Source organism: Panicum virgatum, chromosome 2K (assembly GCF_016808335.1).
Source record: "Panicum virgatum strain AP13 chromosome 2K, P.virgatum_v5, whole genome shotgun sequence".
Taxonomy (NCBI): domain Eukaryota; kingdom Viridiplantae; phylum Streptophyta; class Magnoliopsida; order Poales; family Poaceae; genus Panicum; species Panicum virgatum.
The window spans coordinates 11,003,339-11,022,820 of NC_053137.1; the positions used below are offsets into that span (position 1 = coordinate 11,003,339).

Below are 19,482 nucleotides of genomic sequence, written 5' to 3' on the forward strand. Positions count from 1 at the left end.
CCACGAGGAAGCATCCATCAGCACGGATGAGACAACACAGCACTTCATGTTTCTGAGACAACACTGCCAGTTGCAGAAGACAATGGTTAGCATCCTGATGCATCCCATGGCCAGATGATCGATCCAAACATGGAGGAAACAGAGTGGACTTGTGTCTGCTGTGTCAATAGAGCAGTGACTATGTATCATGTCCTACTTGTCTTGTAAAGCCAGCAGATGCCTTTATATATCTTTGCACATTAATTAGGATTGCAAAAGCAATCCACCAGGTTTTCTTGTGGATACTACCAAAGTCCTAAAGACGGTGGCCCGTTTATGGCTACTTTAATCAATAATAAGATATAACTCACATACTACTACAGAAGCCTATATAACGTATTTGCAAACGGGCCATCTCCACTGGTTCAAGTCAAAACCAGCTGTGAAAGGTAGTAGGTTTTCAACACAAATTGCAACATATATAGAGCGACAATCATTACCACACTACATGTTTCTATAATCAGACCCAAACAGCTTGATCACATCGACGCAGCACCGCAGGAGCAGTTTGGGTTATTATAACTACTAGGCGGCTTGGTTCGGATCAGATCAATGGATTCCTCTCAAAGAAATTGGACGGCCGCAGCTCGAAGGCGCCGCTCAGAGTCGGCATCACCGGGAAGTCCTCCAGGTACGGGACGTGGTGAAGTCCCAGCGTGGACCACAGCACGATGTCCTCCTCCTTGATCCTCCTGTTCCTCCTGCTCCAGGCGGCCAGGCCGTCCTCCCTGGTGCTCTGCTCGGCGTAGAGCCCGGACGCCCACTTCTCCGACTTGTACGGCGTCACCCACACCTGCTTCTTGGTGTACGCGGCGCGGCGCTGCGGGTAGTCGTCATCGGCCAGCAGCGAGGCCGCCGTCGCGCCGGCGGGGACAAGGCGGTACCCGGCCTCGTACCCGATCCTGCCCCTCCTACCCGGGTTCACGAAGAGCAGGTCCGCGGGCGCGCCGGCGTTGACGTCCACCTGACCCTCCGCCTCCGTCTCGGCAACCTCGCGGCGCACAGTCCAGTAGCTCCGCCTCGGCGTGGCGGCGTCCCCAGAGTTGCGCATGGGGACGATGGTGTTCTTGACGAAGGAGTTGGTGGCGCCGTCCACGTCGAGGTCCAGGTGGTACGTGATGAAGCGGTCGTGGAAGACGCCGACGGTGTTCTCGGCGAGCAGCGTGCCGTGTAGAACGTCGCCTTCGTCTTGAGGATGCCGGTGAGGGACACCTGCGGCGGCAAAGCAGGCATCGATCGATGGACTAGATAGAGAGGCAGATGCGAAGAAAAAATGTTCTCTTCTCTTGGAATCTTGGATGAGATCGACATCTTTTAGAGAAACGATCGAGATCGAAATCTTACAATAATCTTGATGGAGCCACTGGTTTTGAACTCCCAGTCCAGGATGTAGTCGTAGTTCCCGACTGTGACCACCATCCTCACCACCAAGGTCACATCCGGCCTCACCTCCGTGACCTGCAGCGTGGCCTCGGTGTGGCGCCACGCGATGTCGCCGGCGTAGCGCTCGAACACGCACACCACGTCCTCGGCCTCGACGGGCTCGCCATCGGCGTCGGCGTAGTGGCCGTCGAGGTAGGCAGCGTTGTTCGGGCAGTCGGCGCCACGCCGGAGCGGGGACGCCGAGACACCGAGGCTGTATTCGCCGGCGTTGTTAGCACTAATCTTGACATGGCTGTGTGCGTTGTGTGAGCCGTGTACGTGCGTGTGTGCGTGCATGCGTTGAGTTAGTTCGTGTGTGCTTAGGTAGGCTAGCTGCGGAGAGAATGACGAAGGCAGTTGGTGACCGTGGTGTTGATCTGCATGAGACTGGCCGGGTCGTGCGGTGGAGCGAGTGGTTCATCACGATGTGCGCGGCGTCATGCAGATCGTGCGAGTGAAGTCCGGTGTGGTCGTGTGGAGCCACACGTACGTGCGCGTGAGAGTCGCCGGGCTCGGCATGCTTGGCCACTGGGTCACCTGGGCCTATAAAATGCCATGTAATCTGGTTCGTTTGAGTTTAGCCGAGTGGAATAAGAAAAGCCAACATACAGACCGTTCGGCGGCCGGAGCGTTCGTCGCCATGTCTCGTGTTGCTGTGATCGTCGGTCCATCCTCGGTTCCATCAGGCGTCGGTGAAGGTCTGGAAGTACCACTCATTGCTGGGGTCCATGTACGGCACAAAGTTCTCGAAGACGAAGCGTCGGCGTCGTGGACCGAGGCGAGGGAGATGACCATGTCAGCCCGCATGTCGAAACCCACATGGAACTCCCAGTTCGCCCATCTGCACTAGTCACAAAGAAAGAGGAGTACGTTGGGGCTCTCACTCGAATTAAAATAACCATAGTACGTAGCCTTCATTAATTGTAAGAATTGGCAAATATAACAATAAAATATTTCAGCCTAACCTTTTCTAATTGTTTGAATTTGGTAATAAGTGCTTAATTGATCCACATGCTTTTAAACAGGTAAAATGAATTCATTCAGATACCTGACCCTCTAATTATTTAGACTATCATGTAGATAAAAGGTCATGACAAAAGGAGGTAGTTAGGTTGTCTAACATCTATAGACATGTAGATTGATAGCAACTAAAGCTGTCTAGCGCACAAACTTTTGCATTATATTGGTGGACCCAATCTATCCCTTTACGTAAGGTCTCGTTTCATCCAAATGCTAATGAGTGAAAGAGTTAGAACTAATTAACCATAAATAGGATCTTAACTTAGTCTAATCATAATCACTAATACTTAATGCGGGATTAATTAGATTAAACTGACCATAGTCTTTAGATCCCATTATTATTATTGCCTCCGTAGCCGTAGCTGATATAAATTTGATCTTCACCAACGTAGAGGTAGTAGAACAAGATGGATGTCGATGAAGATCAAGGGACACTGTGCTTCCAAGCCTTACAGCACCTTAGAGATTGGTTAGGTTAGGGATATGCTAACCTTGACGGCTTAACTCGTAAGTAATCACAATTAGGAAAAACCAGGAGTTTTCTCTTGGTTATATAGTGTTGTAGCCTTGGGGCCGGACCCTTAAATGGGCTGAGTTTGTCTCCCGATCAAAGGCAACTAACAGGGATTAATAATTGGATTAGGATTGGGCCTTTCGGCCCAATTAGATCTTGACCGAGGTCAATAATTCCAACATTCTCCCCCTTGACCAAAGGTCAACAGCTTATTCTTTATAGTGTTCAAAACATTGATCACGTGAAGGTGGATACACATAGATCAATAATCTCCCACTTAATCGAACGATCTTAATCTTAAACTTAAACTTTTGTTCGCTTTATGTTCACACTCAATACCATAGTAAAACCCAGCAAATGAGTCATTGGCAAATATTACAAAAATACCGGAACACCATTAACCAAAGTCCACTAAATCACATTTCACGTTTATCATCAAATCCATACTAATTTTCGCAAAAATAGGATAAGAGATAAAACCATCAATTAGTCATGTTGCTAGCAATTTTACTTAATGCGTTAAAATGACTTGATCCTAGGACCCTTTATTCACAACATAATAATTTAAATATCAATGGGCTTGACACCATCAACCAAAAGTTGTTATTTTAAGGGAATATTGTTATTAAACAGCGACATTGATTTAAAACCAATGTTAATACATTAATATTACCAGAATATATTGCATATGCCTGCCTAAAACATGCTATACAAAATTAGCCTTAATTATGCCAATCTTGTTTTAGAGCTTTCTGCAGAATTGCTCATATTTGTAAGAGTGAAAGACATAAAACTAATTGTGCACATTTATATCCACACACTCTTACAAAATTTTGTATGAATAGTACCTTAATTAAATAAGCATGTTATTACGGTGTTTCTATCTTTTAACACCTTTTCCAGTGGACCTCCCCTGGACTAAAACTAATAAAGTTTTGTCAAGCATTCCGACTTGTCATGCTAAGTCAATTATTTATAGGGCTTAGCATAAAGCTTCAAAACTGAAATCTTAGGAGCGTCTTCCTATTTATCTTATTCTTAACTTTATTCTTATAACGAAATTTGCTATATCACGCAAACAAAACAAGCATGGTTGTTTATGCATTCACATGTTGTCACTTTAGAGTCTTTCTTAACATACGCCCTTTAGTGACAAATCCCAATACTCACTATGGTCCCATCTTAGTATTATGCTCCCCAAAAACTAGGAATGCATTCTTACTTTAGTCAGTTTATGGAGAAAATATTCACCTTAGAGTATCAGGATAATAATTAATCCACCTTTACTTTATAAAATAAATCATAGTTACCAATGAACTTAGCATCTTAGTTTTCTTTGGAATCACGTTTCAAAACTTGTAGACCCATTACAGCCTATTGCCTTGACTCCATCAGAAAATTGCCATGATATGAATTGTTCAAAATTCACAACTATTAATCTTAAAATAACTGAGGCTATTACTTTTGTGCCCAAAACTTAAATTATCATTAAACATTACGTATCTTCGTCATGGTCAAACAACTAATGTAAATCCTCAACAGAGTTTGGATGAAAATTGGAGAAAAACTTATGGCACGATATATATATCAAATCATATATATATATATATATATATATATATATATATATATATATATATCATCTCAAGTTATCGATATAGAGAAAACTTATCCTATATCTCATTAAGATTTTCTTCTCTATTTCCTTCCTTCTTTGTGTGCTTCCATTGAATTCTGAATAATCAGAATATTAGAAGTGTCGGCCCTTAAACTTATCTGAAATAATTCACAATGGTAACTCTTTTACTATTTATCTTGGCACGGCAAAAACTATACTACTGATCAGCTTTCTTTGCTAACCTAGCCCACCCCAGCGGTGGCTAGTTAACGAACTAGGGTAGCAAAGCTATGATTAAATGTTCACAAAATAGCGGTGGCCAGAATCATGAACACAACCATACTTCAATCATCTCTGATCCAGATTGAACTAATCCACAACAGCGGTGGCCAGAAAATGGATAGAACAACAGGACCTGTCAAAATTATCTCGTACCCAGCGGTGGCCAGAATAAAGAATAAAATCACACTTATTTGAGACAATTGGCTTTCCCATCACAATGGTCTTTGAATAATCATGTCTTAGCATGATAAAGTTGCTCTTAAACTAACTTAGTAATCATATACAATGAAATACAAATAAGCGCATGATAATAACACTATGTTGGTCGGATTATAATCACGCAATAAGTAACAACTTGCATCACCGGTGGGGAAAACAAGCGAAACTTAGCTGAAACTCATAATTAAAACAATGGTGGTTAGATTTAATTACAAGTTTACTCTAAATAAATTTTCCTATTGGTTCCATTTATTTAGAGTCATCTCATAGTATATTGGTGTATAAGCACCAGCTAGTATTTTATACTTAAAACTTTATACTTAATTTTGCCCATGAGCTTATGAACAATGAAATATTACGGAGAGATTTATAATAAATGTATCTTACAAGAGCAATTGTTTACTAGCTTTATTAATTGGAGCATCTTATGAATTGATGAGACATTCCACTCTCCCCTTCGAATTTGTGGTCCAAACGTATGTGTGCCACATATTCGACAAGGTCTCATCACTTAACTTATCTCATCTAATTCTCAAGTGTTAAAATATTCATGATAAAATTATGAAAATTTCTCTTGTAGAGAAACAATAATAATAACTTAAAAAACTTGATGATATAAAAGATAATCACTTAACTTAGAGAAATATACTCATTAATGCTGAAACAAAGGTTTCATCAATAAGTACATTGATATCATCAAACTAAATGTTGAATCTACTAACTAATTCTAAATGAAGCTCTCTACTATATGAACTTCAACTTATTTCTATCAACTAATTCTAAGGACTCCCCCGACCTCATGGATCTCTTATAGATTGATTAATATAATGCTCCACACATGAGTCGGAGAGATCAATTCCTAAAACCTTAATCTCATAAGCTATGTCCAACATATAATGTATGTACTTTGCCAATCCACCACGCCCATTATAACATGAAGTGGTTAATCTTTTGATGTGGTAACTTACGCAGACTTGCCTATGACTCATCTCAATTAAATAGAGGAAACCACAAGCAGTCTTGTCCTCGTCATCATCAAAATAACTCCCCTTATGCCATCGGAGATTGAACGCTTAATGATTCTTTTGGCAAGCTTATTATCCTTCTCCCATTGCTCTAACTTGAAGTGATACTCATACATCTTCTCATCATAGTCCTCAATGCCAGAAGTAGGAGGAAATGGCTTGACTGTATAGAGCACATAATCAAGCTCCAGAAACTCGAGAATGCCTTCTATCATCTTCTTCCATAAAGGAAGTCAATGCCATTAAATTGCTTAATAGCCTTCATGTAGCTTGCATCTGAAATGATAAAGCCAAATAATAATATTTAGTCAATATTATAATCTTATGACTTAGAATCAACACGAGTGGAAAAAAATTCCAAATGTCTTAATGTGCTAATAGTGCAAGTACTTATGGGAATAATAATGCTAGTGATGCATTATTTAATCTTAGAGCACAAAAATAATTCATGCATTTCTTATTAATCTAATACATATCTTATTGTGATGGAAAAATCACTTAAGCTTGAAACTAGAATTTTTTTAATTCAAAACTTAAGACTTATTTAAATAGTGCATAGCCATGATGGCAAATAGAATTGCACTAAGATTAATAATCTCAGCAAAAATTAATTTGAATAAATAATATATTCAAAGATAACATTTGAAATGTCATATATACTCAACATGATGACTTAAACATGGTGAGGAAATCTTATTTATTTGGGCATTTAACTCATGGTAAGAAAACCCAACCATCTTAAAAATGCAGAGGTGAAGTTTTTAAACTCAAAAGAAATTTGATCATTACGAAGAGGCTTAATTTGGGAGAAGACTTTTATACTTAACAATTTGAGAAATTACTGAAATAATTAAGAACTCACGATTCTGTGAAAACAGAAGAATTAATAAAACTCATGAAATATGTACGTTGTACATATTGAAATTTCCCAAAACTTTAGCTTAACTTAATATCTAAATTTAATCTTAAGTTCATGATGAACATATATTCTCAAGACGACAGTGGAAGCATAAGGTAGAAAAATAAAATTATTGCTACGAAATTATTCTTGAGATTTTAGCTTAAAACCAATTCTAAAATACTAAATTGGCCCGTGAACTCCTCAGCGCGCAGCCCAAAAACGCACAGCAGCTCAGCCTAGTAGCTCGCGGCCCATAATGCGCGCCACCGTCCCAGTTCGGCCCACCCCGTGGAAACCCTAACGCGACTCAATCTGGACCATCCATCAAGATCCGACCGTCGACAACTAATTTGGTCCCGTATAAAAAATGTGTAGGTGGTCTGAAAACCATAGAATCCTCCTCACTTTCTTTCGCTTCTCTTTCCCCAGACAGCAGCTCGAGCCGCCGCCGCAAGGGCCTAGCAGCCGGCGGGTCCGGCCGCCGCCGTCAGCGGGCCAGCGCCAAGCGCCTCTGATGCGCATGCGCGCAGCACCTGGAGCCACGGCTAGCCTGCTGCGCACCACGTGCCGCAGGGAGCAGCCGCATGGGGCCAGGGCGCATCGCTCCTAGAGCTGCAGCTGCGCGCTGCCTCATGCGCGGGCCCCACCTGCCGCCGCGCGCGTGGATGCCAGTGAGCCCAACAGGACGCGCGCGTCCTCGTGCGGGCGTGGTGCCAGCCAGTGCCGTGCGCCACCCGGCTCCTCATGCGGCTCAGCGCCGCCTGCCACTGAGGGTCGTAGCGCCGCGCCTCCTCATGGCGCGTGCCCCCCGGCCTCCTGAGTGCGGGCCACGGCTACGCGTCCTCATGCGCCGCCTTGAGAGCTCGGCCGCCATGGCGCCCTATGGGCCCTCTCGCCGGCGTGTCGTGTGAACCAATCGCGCGACATACCGTCGAGGGGCTCCACTGGGTGCCTCTTTCAGCGACCACGCGCGGCGGATCAAGATTCCACGCGCAGCTCCGTCGATTAGTGGTAAGCGACAGGTAAGCCACTGATGCTCACCTCGGGTTTGGGTTAGGGTTTATGAAAATTTGGGGATTTTCTTATGCGATCTGAAATTCGGCTATCCCCTTCTTCTACATACTTACTGATGCATCTAATTTCATGAATCCAGTGCTAATTTGCGGAATAAAACTTAACAGTGGGCTAATTTTGGGGAAAACATAGTAGCCGAAACCCTAGAACCCTAATTACTTAACTTAATCATGAAATTAACTTAATCATGCCTCGGTCTAGTCATAACTTAGCATTAACATAATTGTTTAGATCTAAACTTAGGTACTTAGTCTAATCAAATTAAGATTTGCATTAATCAGTGTCTAATCTGAACATAATTTAGACTAATGACTTCGTAAACATGCATCTTAATCTAATTCGCCCATTAGAAACCTTACTGCAGGGACTAATCTTAATTTAATCAAGATGATTACTTATATAATTTGCACATAAAGTAATTATGCATAACAGATCTAGTCTGCTTAGGCTTAAAACTTGATGGCTCTGCATATTAGGATCATGATAGAACTAAGTAGGCTCTTGATACTGATTGTTAGAACTAATTAACCATAAACAGGATCTTAGCTTAGTCTAATCATGATCACTAATACTAGTCCATCGAAATAAAGTGCTAATGAGATGGACTAAACTTTAGTCAATACCCAAACATTTTAGCAAGATGATATGAGTGCTAATAGACTTTAAAGTTAACATTCATCTTTAATCCATCCAAACAGACAGGCGCTAATAAGGTGATCGGGCAGTTCTTGACATGCATCAATACGAAATAATAATAGAGCAATATAGTGACGTGAACACCTCAATGTTTGCATAAGTTGCAAGAACAGCTCGACTTCAATTTGCACAAGTTGCATGAACAGTAGCGATAGATGAACACGTACTTACCTCACAACGCGACCATCAATGTGGAACCCTCTGCCCTCCGGTTGTACGACCACGCCGGGCACCGTCGCCGGGCCGGTGAACGGCGGCCCGACCTTGTCAGCCCGGTAGTCCATCCCCTCCGCCTCCGGCACCGGGCGCACCACCCTGTCCTCATACCCAACGATGGCCATCCGGTCGAGGTCCACCGCCAGTGTCACGCCCTCCAGTGGCCGCGCGTAGAAGTTGGCCGTCTCCTCCCCGTCGCCTGTCACCACGCACTCCATCTTCGCCACCCGGGCGCCGCCGTACGCCGGCTGGCCGTTGCCTAACCATCCTCTGGATAGCACCCCACAGGCGACGTCGCCGACGTCCAGGTCGCGCCGCCGCACGGAATCCACGAACGGAGGGTACCTCGGCGGCAATGGCATCGCCGCGGTCTCCTCCGCCGATGTGATCATCGGGAAGCAGGGGCCGCGGTGGACGGCGTGGAAAACGACAGAGGACGCGGAGGCGTCGGTGACGTCGACGACGAGCTCGTGGGACTCACCGCCGGCTCGGGTGATGACGAGCGCGCGGCGCGGAAGGATCGTGGTCGAGGTGCCATGGGCGTAGGAGAGGACGTCTTTCTTGTCGGGCTCGTCGAGGCCGACGTAGTGGAACTGTAGCGGGCGCGCCGGCACAGACGGGGAGGATAGCACGGCTGTGTAGACGGCGGCGTGCTCCGTGGCGGAGAGCGGGTCGAGTGTTGGAACCGAGGATAGACGGACGATCACACGAACACGAGGAACACACAAGGATTTCTGGCGACGAATGCCTGTATCTTGGCCTGTTTATTCCCTTAGCTCTACTCGGCTCAACTCAAACACATCGAGCACAAGACAATTTATAGCCGGAAGCACCTAGCAACTACCTCCTACAGCCCTCGCACATGATCTGCACGAGCCCCTCACGACGCGGCATGCCTAGACGTGAGCCACTCCCTCACGCGCATGAACCAGTCATCGCCGAGCTTGCCGGGAGCCATGCCCAGTGCTTCTGCGTCAAACGCCATAGCAGGCATCATGCACGCACACGCTAACTAACCAACTGACTTGAAAACACACTCCAAGTCATGATTATCTTAACAAACTCCCCCTAATCTTGACTTGCCATTGCCCGGAGTTGCTGCAGATGCTGTCGTCTTCATCGCCACGGCCGCTGCTACGGCCTCTCGACCAGACCGGCCACATCTGCATGCACCATCTCCATGCGAACACCGCAAGACGTTGCCGGAGCTGATGATGCTGCTCCTGTCGTCGTCATCGCCACGGCCGCAACTACGGCCTCCACGCTTGACGCGAACCACGCAGCATGCATAACCTCTACAGGCACCCGACGGCTTCATCATCTTCTCCGGTGTCACACCGGTTTTAAGGACAAAACTGAATGCATAACTATATGTATGCCAGGATCAAGTTTCATACATATAGAGACATTATAAGTGAATAATCAGTAACAGTGTCACGAAAAAGAGAACTAAAACAAATAAAAGACTATCAGAGTTTACAGCTTATCCTGGAAACGAAGGCTTCAAACTTCACAGGCAATCGACTGGAGGTTGCGTACGCCTAGAACTCAGCAACATCTTCAAAAGACTTCACCACAACTTTCTTCTTCTGAGCAGCAGTAAGCAAGGGTGAGTACACTTATGGTTGGTACTCAGCAAGGCCACAAGAAATAACCAAAAAGTGATTTATATCCATCTTTTTAAGTTTATTAATCATGTGAGGGTCCAAGCCGCTCTTGATCGTGAGCACGGCTAACCGGTTAGTTTTAACTCTGCAGAGGTTGTACACTTTCACCACAATTCGCGTAAAAGGTCCGAAGAACTTTGAACCCAACCATGAATGTGCCGGTCAAGCACGTTATCACACTTCCTTAGGCGTGACTGCATAGGGACGCTACGAGGCTTTTCCAAAGAATCACTATATGTTGCTTTCTGCGGTACCTCAGAAGACGAAGCTTCCTTCACCCGCTCCTCAAAGCTCGATAACCCAAAAATCCACCAATCAAACGCCCCAGGCACGACATATAGATCATCTAGTTACTTAGCCAAGACCAGAGCCATATAGTATTGTGGTTGCACTGTTTTATTGGGTGGTTCTCCATGTTCCAATTAAATCGTATCATCTTGTAAATAAAGCATAGATAGAAGTATGGTTAGGGTCACTTGCCTTTCTCCAACAAAAAGCTACTCCTACTGCTCTTCACTGCTCTTTAGCTTCTGCTCACTTGGGATTCTTGATCTTCAATCTTCAAACAGCGATCCTTCTACTCGAAGCAATCATCGGGCAAACATACAAAGCAAACAAGAAGATACATCTAAGAACAATACACCAAAACAAAAGAAAGGATTTAAAAGAGCATACTAAAGGATAGAGCTCACTACTATGGTTATGAGAGCGTAAGAAACGCGAAAAACGGAACTAAAACGGCGATTTTATGGGATAAACGGTGCTTCAGGGATCTAGTCGCGATTAACTAAAGGGTTAAGGACTAACAGAAAAGATTTGTAAGACACAACAAAGTGTGCTCACAGAGAAGAACAAAGTGATAAAGCTATTGCACACGTTGCAAGGATCACGTGAGTGCGAGAATCGATGAAAACAGAGTTAAAACGAAGAAGTTATGGCTAAAATAGGGTTCTAAGGACTTGTTTGCGATAGATTTAAACTTCCAGGGGCTAGCTCTAAAGAAACCAGGGACTAAAACAAGATTAAACCTAAACTACAAGGGTTAGATTGCAAAACTACAAGCTAAGGACGACGGGTTCTATTTTTGAAAAGCTCAGGGGCTAAAACAAAAATAAAAGGACTCAAACCTAATTACTTTTGAACTACACTGGACCGCGGGTTGATTCTAAGAAAACTCAGGGTCTCTTTTGCAAAAAGGCTAGGGACGGCTCAGATCCGGCTCGGGTTTAACAGATCTGATCCGTTGGATCTAGATCTAACGGCGCAGAGGCGTCTTGGGTTGCTCGGCTTGACTCGGAAATGGCTCAGGCGGGCGGCAGCTCGGCTGAAGACAGGCACGCGGCTCAGCGGCTCGTGCGGGGCGGCTCCGTGACTTTGGTGGCAGCGCTTGCGCCGGCGGTGAGGTGTGCGCGGCGGCGGGCGGCGGCGCAGTCACCGGAAAACCACGAAAACAGGATTCCGGCCGCGGTTTCTCCTGGGATCTGGCCTGGGAGCTAGCTGGGGAGACGACGAACCCGACTGCGGGGTTCGCGCGGGGCATAGGTGGCCACAGCGAGCTTGCGACGGCGAGCGACGGCGCGCAGATTCCGGCGAGGCCGCGCGGATGAGAGAGAGAGGGGTAGGGAGAAAGGATGGGTCGGCGAGCGTCCCCTCTACCTCGCGAAGCTCCTGGGCGTCGAATTCGTCGAGGAGAGGCGGCGGAGCGGCAGGTCGGCGTCGAGCCCGAGCTCGGCGGCTCTAATGGCGATGGCGCGGCTAGGGTTTCGCGCAGAGGCAGCGGCACAGGCGCGAGGGGATTCGGGGAGGGGCCGCGGTGCTTTTATAGGGGCGAGGACTGGGCCTCGGCGTGCGGGTCACGGCAAGGAGCGGCGGGTCGTGCGCGGCCGGGACTCCCTGTGCTGGAGTCCCGCTCGGGCCGTAGGAAGAGGACGGGCCCGACGGGCGGGGCCCGCCTATCGACCAGTGCGGGGGAGAGAGAGAGAGAGAGGAGGGCGTGAGATGGGCCGGTAAAAGGGAAACGGGCCAGGGAAAAGAGTTGTCGGGCCAGTTTGAGCCGAAGAAAAAAAAGAAGGGGGAGGGGGAGAAGGCTGGGCCGGCAGGGGAGGAAAAGAGTTTGGGCCGGTGTTGGGCTGGGCTCGCAGAAAGAAAAAGAAAAGAGGGAGAAAGGAGAGGGAATTTGGGCTGGGCCAAAATGGGGAAGGAGAGAGAGGTTTCCATTTTTTTCCAAGAAAAAGATTCAAACAATTCAATTCAAATTTAAATTCTGGGAATTCAAATTAAAACTGAACAACAAGCAATAAAACAAAGCAAGAGCAATATGAAAGCAACACAAATAAAACAACTTCATTTAATTTTTTAAAAAATATCCAATTATTTTATTTTTTTGTACTAAATTGCCTGTAAAGAGAAATAAATATTGGGAAAATTTTAAAATTATAGAAAAATTAATTCTTTAATTTTTCTTTTAATCACATCCTGAAATTCAAAAATTTCAGGGTGTGACAGAACTACCCCCCTTAAAAGGAATTTCGCCCCGAGATTTGGCTAGAAAGAGATAGAGGTTTAGGTGGGCAGCATCCGACACACATTAACTTTCTTTCCGGTTATTCCTTCTTACAATGTATACTTCTTAATTCCTGGTGACTCACACAAAACACTTCATGGATACTCAGTCTATCTCCATTTTTAACTATCCATTCTTTCCTCAGCTTCGTTGGCACATCTTTCGAAGAACACCCTTCGTACCTTGATAAAGTGATTTGAATAGAGCTTGGTTGTTTCTTTCTGGCTTGGGGTCTTGTATCACCTCTCAAGTCTTCATGTACTTCTGTCATGGAGTTAATTATCATTTTCTTTTTCACACCAACTGGCAAGGTGTCCATCTTCTCCACACTTGAGGCAGTATAAACCAAGATCATGGAATTTCTTCTTACGCTTTGTTGGACATTCATTGGCATAGTGCCCTTCGTTACTACATACAAAACACATTCTTTTAGCATACCCATCCTGGCTTCCTCGCTTTGTGGAACATCTGTTGGCATAGTGGCCCTTCTCACCACATTTAAAGCACACTACTCTTTTGACACATCTATTCCGATCTTCTTTCTGCTCCATCTCCACTCTTGGTGGCATGGCTTGTGCATCAGGATTCTTCTTGATGGAGTTGTCATATGGAGGTTGAATCACTTCATACTGTAGTTGGTTGGAACTGGGTTGAACACTTCTATCTGCCAATGGTTGTGGTAACTCCACCTTCTCTTGACTTGCTTTACCAATTTGTTTCTTAGGCTGCTTTCTTCTTTTAGGCTGAAACTCTTTGAAAGAGATAGTCCAATCCTCAAGGTTTATAGTCTGCGTACTGTCTTCATCTTAGGTGACTCCTTCTAGGACTGGATCTGGGGGTGCTAACCTCCAGTTGATATTTGAAGGGTAACGTCGTCTTGCTTCCGCTATCCTTAAACTATCTTCTTGGAGACACAGACGACCATAATGCTTGCATCACTGACATGTTCCTAGACTCTTAATATCTTTATATTGTCTCTCCATCTCTAGCTTTGCTGTTCCACGACTTCTCCTATTGCTTTGGCGGTTCCATGCTTCGGCGACTTGCCTCTTCACTGGTCCGGTAGGGATCTCTATTTTGGTTAACACCATGCGATGAGGTGATACCGTATTGGACTGCATCCTTCTTTGTAAGACCTGAGCTTGCATGGCTATTAACTTCTCTTTATCAAACGGTGGCAAGGTTGTTGAGATCCGATGGTTACCTCTAGTGATATGGTTGTGGTTCTTCGAGAATAAGGCTTGCTCTGTAACATGTTCTTGGGTATCGACCATGGTTGGGTCCATTGCTCGTAGTTCATGAGTTTGCGCTGGAATGTTGAGGTCTCCTCTATTGACTCTATCTTCTCGATTTATGTTGGAACTTGCCATCTGGGGGTAACAGAAAGGAAAAGGGGTCATTCTTGGCTTCAACTTTCTTCATCTGTTAACCATTCCAGATGCTTGGAAGTTTCTACTATTGCTGTCAGCGTTGCCACGAACTTCCTTCCTGACATCCAAAGGATTAGGTAGAAAGACTGAGGATAACAAGAAGGAGAGGTATAAAAGAAGAACCCATCTTGGCATCTGATGTCATTGTAGGTAGAAGACCCACAATACACCAACAATCATTACAAAGAAGCGAATCAAACAAGGTCATAAAGACAAACATCATCAAGCAAACACAGAATTCCACCAGTCAACATAGTTTAAGGAATGATGCTAAACGTTGTTATTAAGACTGCAAGGGGTACTCCTAAATGTGGTTATATCTTCCAACTTCATTGTTGATGACACGTGCCTCCTTCAACTTGTCTAGCATTGACTCCACCATCGTGATTGCAGTAGTAGTGTCATAATCTCGCTCAGGATTGATTCTTTGGTGGAGCTCTGAATCCTTCATCCAACTTGAGCAAGAATGTGGGTAAGTGGTACAATTTCCAATCACTTCGACTTGACTCCTCACGATGAACTGGCAGCTCAAACCTTCAGATGACTTGGACGTGCATTAGGATACGTGGCGCGGTTCATCTAAGTATTTTTGAATCAGAAGAGGTACTTTGGAATCAGAAATTAAGGGATGAATCCAGAGCGGTATTTATTTGGAAAGAAAGGAAAGGCACTAAGCACATTGTGAATAAAGTAAAGGAAAGATAGATCCAAAAAGGTAAGTTAAAAAGAATTTCAAGGAGCCATTTCACCAGCGTATCAAAAATAGGTGAGCTGGATGAAATTGGAAAATCATACATCAAGGGGGAGGTATGATCAAAATCAAGAAGTGATACAGGAAAATAAATAAATAGACAAGGATTGAAGATCTAACATTTGCAAAATAATGAAGTGCAAATGAAAAGAGAGTCAGATGAGGAAGGTGAGTTATCAATGCGGATTGAGAGAAGAAAAAGCTAAGGAGTGAGAATATTCAATGGAAGGGGTCAAGGAATAAGTATGAATAGATTTTATATCAAAAGAAACCTTAAAAACGATCATTGCTACCAAGGCTTATGTCCTACAGTCGATACAGCTCTGATATCACTTCTGTTACACCCGGTTTTAAGGACAAAACCGAATGCATAACTATATGTATGCCAGGATCAAATTTCATACATATAGAGACATTATAAGTGAATAATCAGTAACAGTATCACGAAAAAGAGAACTAAAACAAATAAAAGACTATCAGAGTTTACAGCTTATCCTGGAAACGAAGGCTTCAAACTTCACAGGAAATCGACTGGGGGTTTCGTACGCCTAGAACTCAGCAACATGTTCAAAAGATTTCACCACAACTTTCTCCTTCTGAGCAGCAGTAAGCAAGGGTGAGTACACTTATGGTTGGTACTCAGCAAGGCCACAAGAAATAACCAGAATGTGATTTATATCCATCTTTAAGTTTATTAATCATGTGAGGGTCCAAGCCGCTCTTGACCGTGGCACGGCTAACTGGTTAGTTTTAACTCTGCAGAGATTGTACACTTTCACCACATTTCGCGTAAAAGTTCCGAAGAAGTTTGAACCCTACCATGCATGTGCCGGCCAAGCACGTTATCACACTTCCTTAGGCGTGACTGCATAGGGACGCTACGAGGCTTTTGCAAAGAATCACTATATGTACGCACTGGTCCCTTGCTTTCTGCGGTACCTTAGAAGACGAAGCTTCCTTCACCCGCTCCTCAAAGCTCGATAACCCAAAAATCCACCAATCAAACGCCCCAGGCACGACATATAGATCATCTAGTTACTTAGCCAAGACTAGAGCCATATAGTATTGTGGTTGCACTGTTTTCTTGGGTGGTTCTCCATGTTCCAATTAAATCATATCATCTTTTAAATAAAGCATAGATAGAAGTATGGTTAGGGTCACTTACCTTTCTCCAAAGAAAAGCTACTCCTACTGCTCATCACTGCTCTTCAGCTCTTGCTCACTTGGGATTCTTGATCTTCAATCTTCAAATAGCGATCCTTCTACTCGAAGCAATCATCGGGCAAACATACAAAGCAAACAAAAAGATACATCTAAGAACAATACACCAAAATAAAATAAAGGCTTTAAAAGAGCATACTAAAGGATAGAGCTCACTGCTATGGTTACGAGAGCGCATGAAACGCGAAAAACGGAACTAAAACGGCGATTTTATGGGATAAACGGTGCTTCAGGGATCTAGTCGCGATTAACTAAAGGGTTAAGGACTAACAAAAAAGATTTGTAAGACACAACAAAGTGTTCTCACAGAGAATAACAAAGTGATAAAGCTATTGCACACGTTGCAAGGATCACGTGAGCGCGAGAATCGATGAAAACGGAGTTAAAACGAAGAATTTATGGCTAAAACAGGGTTCTAAGGACTTGTTTGCGATAGATTTAAACTTCCAGGGGCTAGCTCTAAAGAAACCAGGGACTAAAACAAGATTAAACCTAAACTACAAGGGTTAGATAGCAAAACTACAGGCTAAGGACGACGGGTTCTATTTTGGAAAAGCTCAGGGGCTAAAACAGAAATAAAAGGACTCAAACCTAATTACTTTTGAACTACGCTGGACCGCGGGTTGATTCTGAGAAAACTCAGGGTCTCTTTTGTAAAAAGGCCAGGGATGGCTTAGATCCGGCTCGGGTTTAACAGATCTGATCCGTTGGATCTAGATCTAACGGCGCAGAGGCGTCTTAGGTGGTTCGGCTTGACTCAGAAACAGCTCAGGCGGGCGGCAGCTCGGCAGAAAACAGGCACGCGGCTCAGCAGCTCGGGCGGGGCGGCTCCGTGCTTTTGGCGGCAGCGCTTGCGCCGGCGGCGAGGTGTGCGTGGCGGCGCAGTCGCCGGAAAACGGCGAAAACGCGATTCCGGCCGTGGTTTCTCCTGGGAGCTAGCTGGGGAGATGACGAACCCGACTGCGGGGTTCGCGCGGGGCATTGGCGGCCACAGCGAGCTTGCGACGGCGAGCGACAGCGCGCAGATTCCGGCGAGGCCGCGCGGATGAGAGAGAGAGAGAGGGGTAGGGAGAAACGATGGGTCGGCGAGCGTCCCCTCTACCTCGCGGAGCTCCTGGGCGTCGAACTCGTCGAGGAGAGGTGGTGGAGCGGCGGGTCGGCGTCAAGCCCGAGCTCGGCGGCTCCAATGGCGATGGCGCGGCTAGGGTTTCGCGCGGAGGCAGCGGCACAGGCGCGAGGGGATTCGGGGAGGGGCCGCGGTGCTTTTATAGGGGCGAGGACTGGGCCTCGGCGTGCGGGTCACGGCAAGGAGCGGCGGGTCGTGCGCGGCCGGGACTCCCTGTGCTGGAGTCCCGCTCGGGCCGTAGGAAGAGGACGGGCCCGACGGGTGAGGCCCGCCTATCGACCGGTGCGGGAGAGAGAGAGAGAGAGAGAGAGAGAGAGAGAGAGAGGAGGGCGCGAGATGGGCCGGTAAAAGGGAAACGGGCCAGGGAAAGGAGTTGTCGGGCCGGTTTGTGCCGAAGAAAAAAAAGAAGGGGAAGGGGGAGAAGGCTGGGCCGGCAGGGGAGGAAAAGAGTTTGGGCCGGTGTTGGGCTGGGCTCGTAGAAAGAAAAAGAAAAGAGACAGAAAGGAGAGGGAATTTGGGCTGGGCCAAAATGGGGAAGGAGAGAGAGGTTTCCATTTTTTTCCAAGAAAAAGATTCAAACAATTCAATTCAAATTCAAATTCTGGGAATTCAAATTCAAACTGAACAACAAGCAATAAAACAAAGCAAGAGCAATATGAAAGCAACACAAATAAAACAACTTCATTTAATTTTTTTAAAAAATATCCAATTATTTTATTTTTTTGTACTAAATTGCCTGTAAAGAGAAATAAATATTGGGAAATTTTAAAATTATAGAAAAATTAATTCTTTAATTTTATTTTTAATCACATCCTGAAATTCAAAAATTTCAGGGTGTGACATCCGGCGACACACGCCGCTGCTCCCCGGCTAGAACAACGCCCCGCCACATCAAGACAGGACCGACGCACGATCCACTGTCTGGCCGCAGCACCTTGCGTCACCACGGGCACCATCGTGCGGACCGACACACGGCCTGGCGGCCGTGCCCGTACAGACCACCGTGAGCACTTCTTCGGGCCTCGCATCACCGCCGTCTTCGTGCTCCTTGCCGCTGAGCTGAGCCACCACTGCCTTACCGCCGCGCACGCCGCTGGTCGGCACACATGCCGCACCCGCGCCGAGCATCACGCGCGCCATGCCACGGCCCTCCCAGCCGCCTTGCGCCGCCACTGTGCCTACGCCCACGCGCCGCCATCGACGACCATGCAGCACGTCGCGCCCAGCCATGGAGCCGAGCCTCCGCCTCCACCTCACCACCACGCACCTCCACAGGCCGACACACGGCCCGGAGCTTCAACGCGTCGTAGCTGCCGGCGAACTTCGTCTTGCACCAGCCTCCGCCATGAACGCCGCCTCGTGCCGGACACCAACAGCACACCTCCGGCGACGGGAGCGGATGTCCTAACGACCTAACCTTGCTCTGATACCAAATGTTGGAACCAAGGATCGACGAAAGATCACACGAACACGAGGAACACACAAGGATTTCCGGCGACGAACGTCTGTATCTTGGCCTGTTTATTCCCTTAGATCTACTCGGCTCAACTCAAACACATCGAGCACAAGACATTTTATAGCCGGCAGCACCTAGCAACTACCTCCTACAGCCCTCGCACACGATCTGCACCCTCGCGACGCGGCATGCCTAGACGTGAGCCACTCCCTCACGCGCATGAACCAGTCGTCGCCGAGCTT

The 19,482-nt window shown here is 46.1% G+C and overlaps 1 pseudogene; it reads right to left on the reverse strand.

The window, feature by feature from the left end:
* Nucleotides 1-483: 483 nt before the first annotated feature.
* On the reverse strand, nucleotides 484-18,924 carry LOC120695071 (annotated as a pseudogene).
* Between the last annotated feature and the right edge of the window lie 558 nt (nucleotides 18,925-19,482).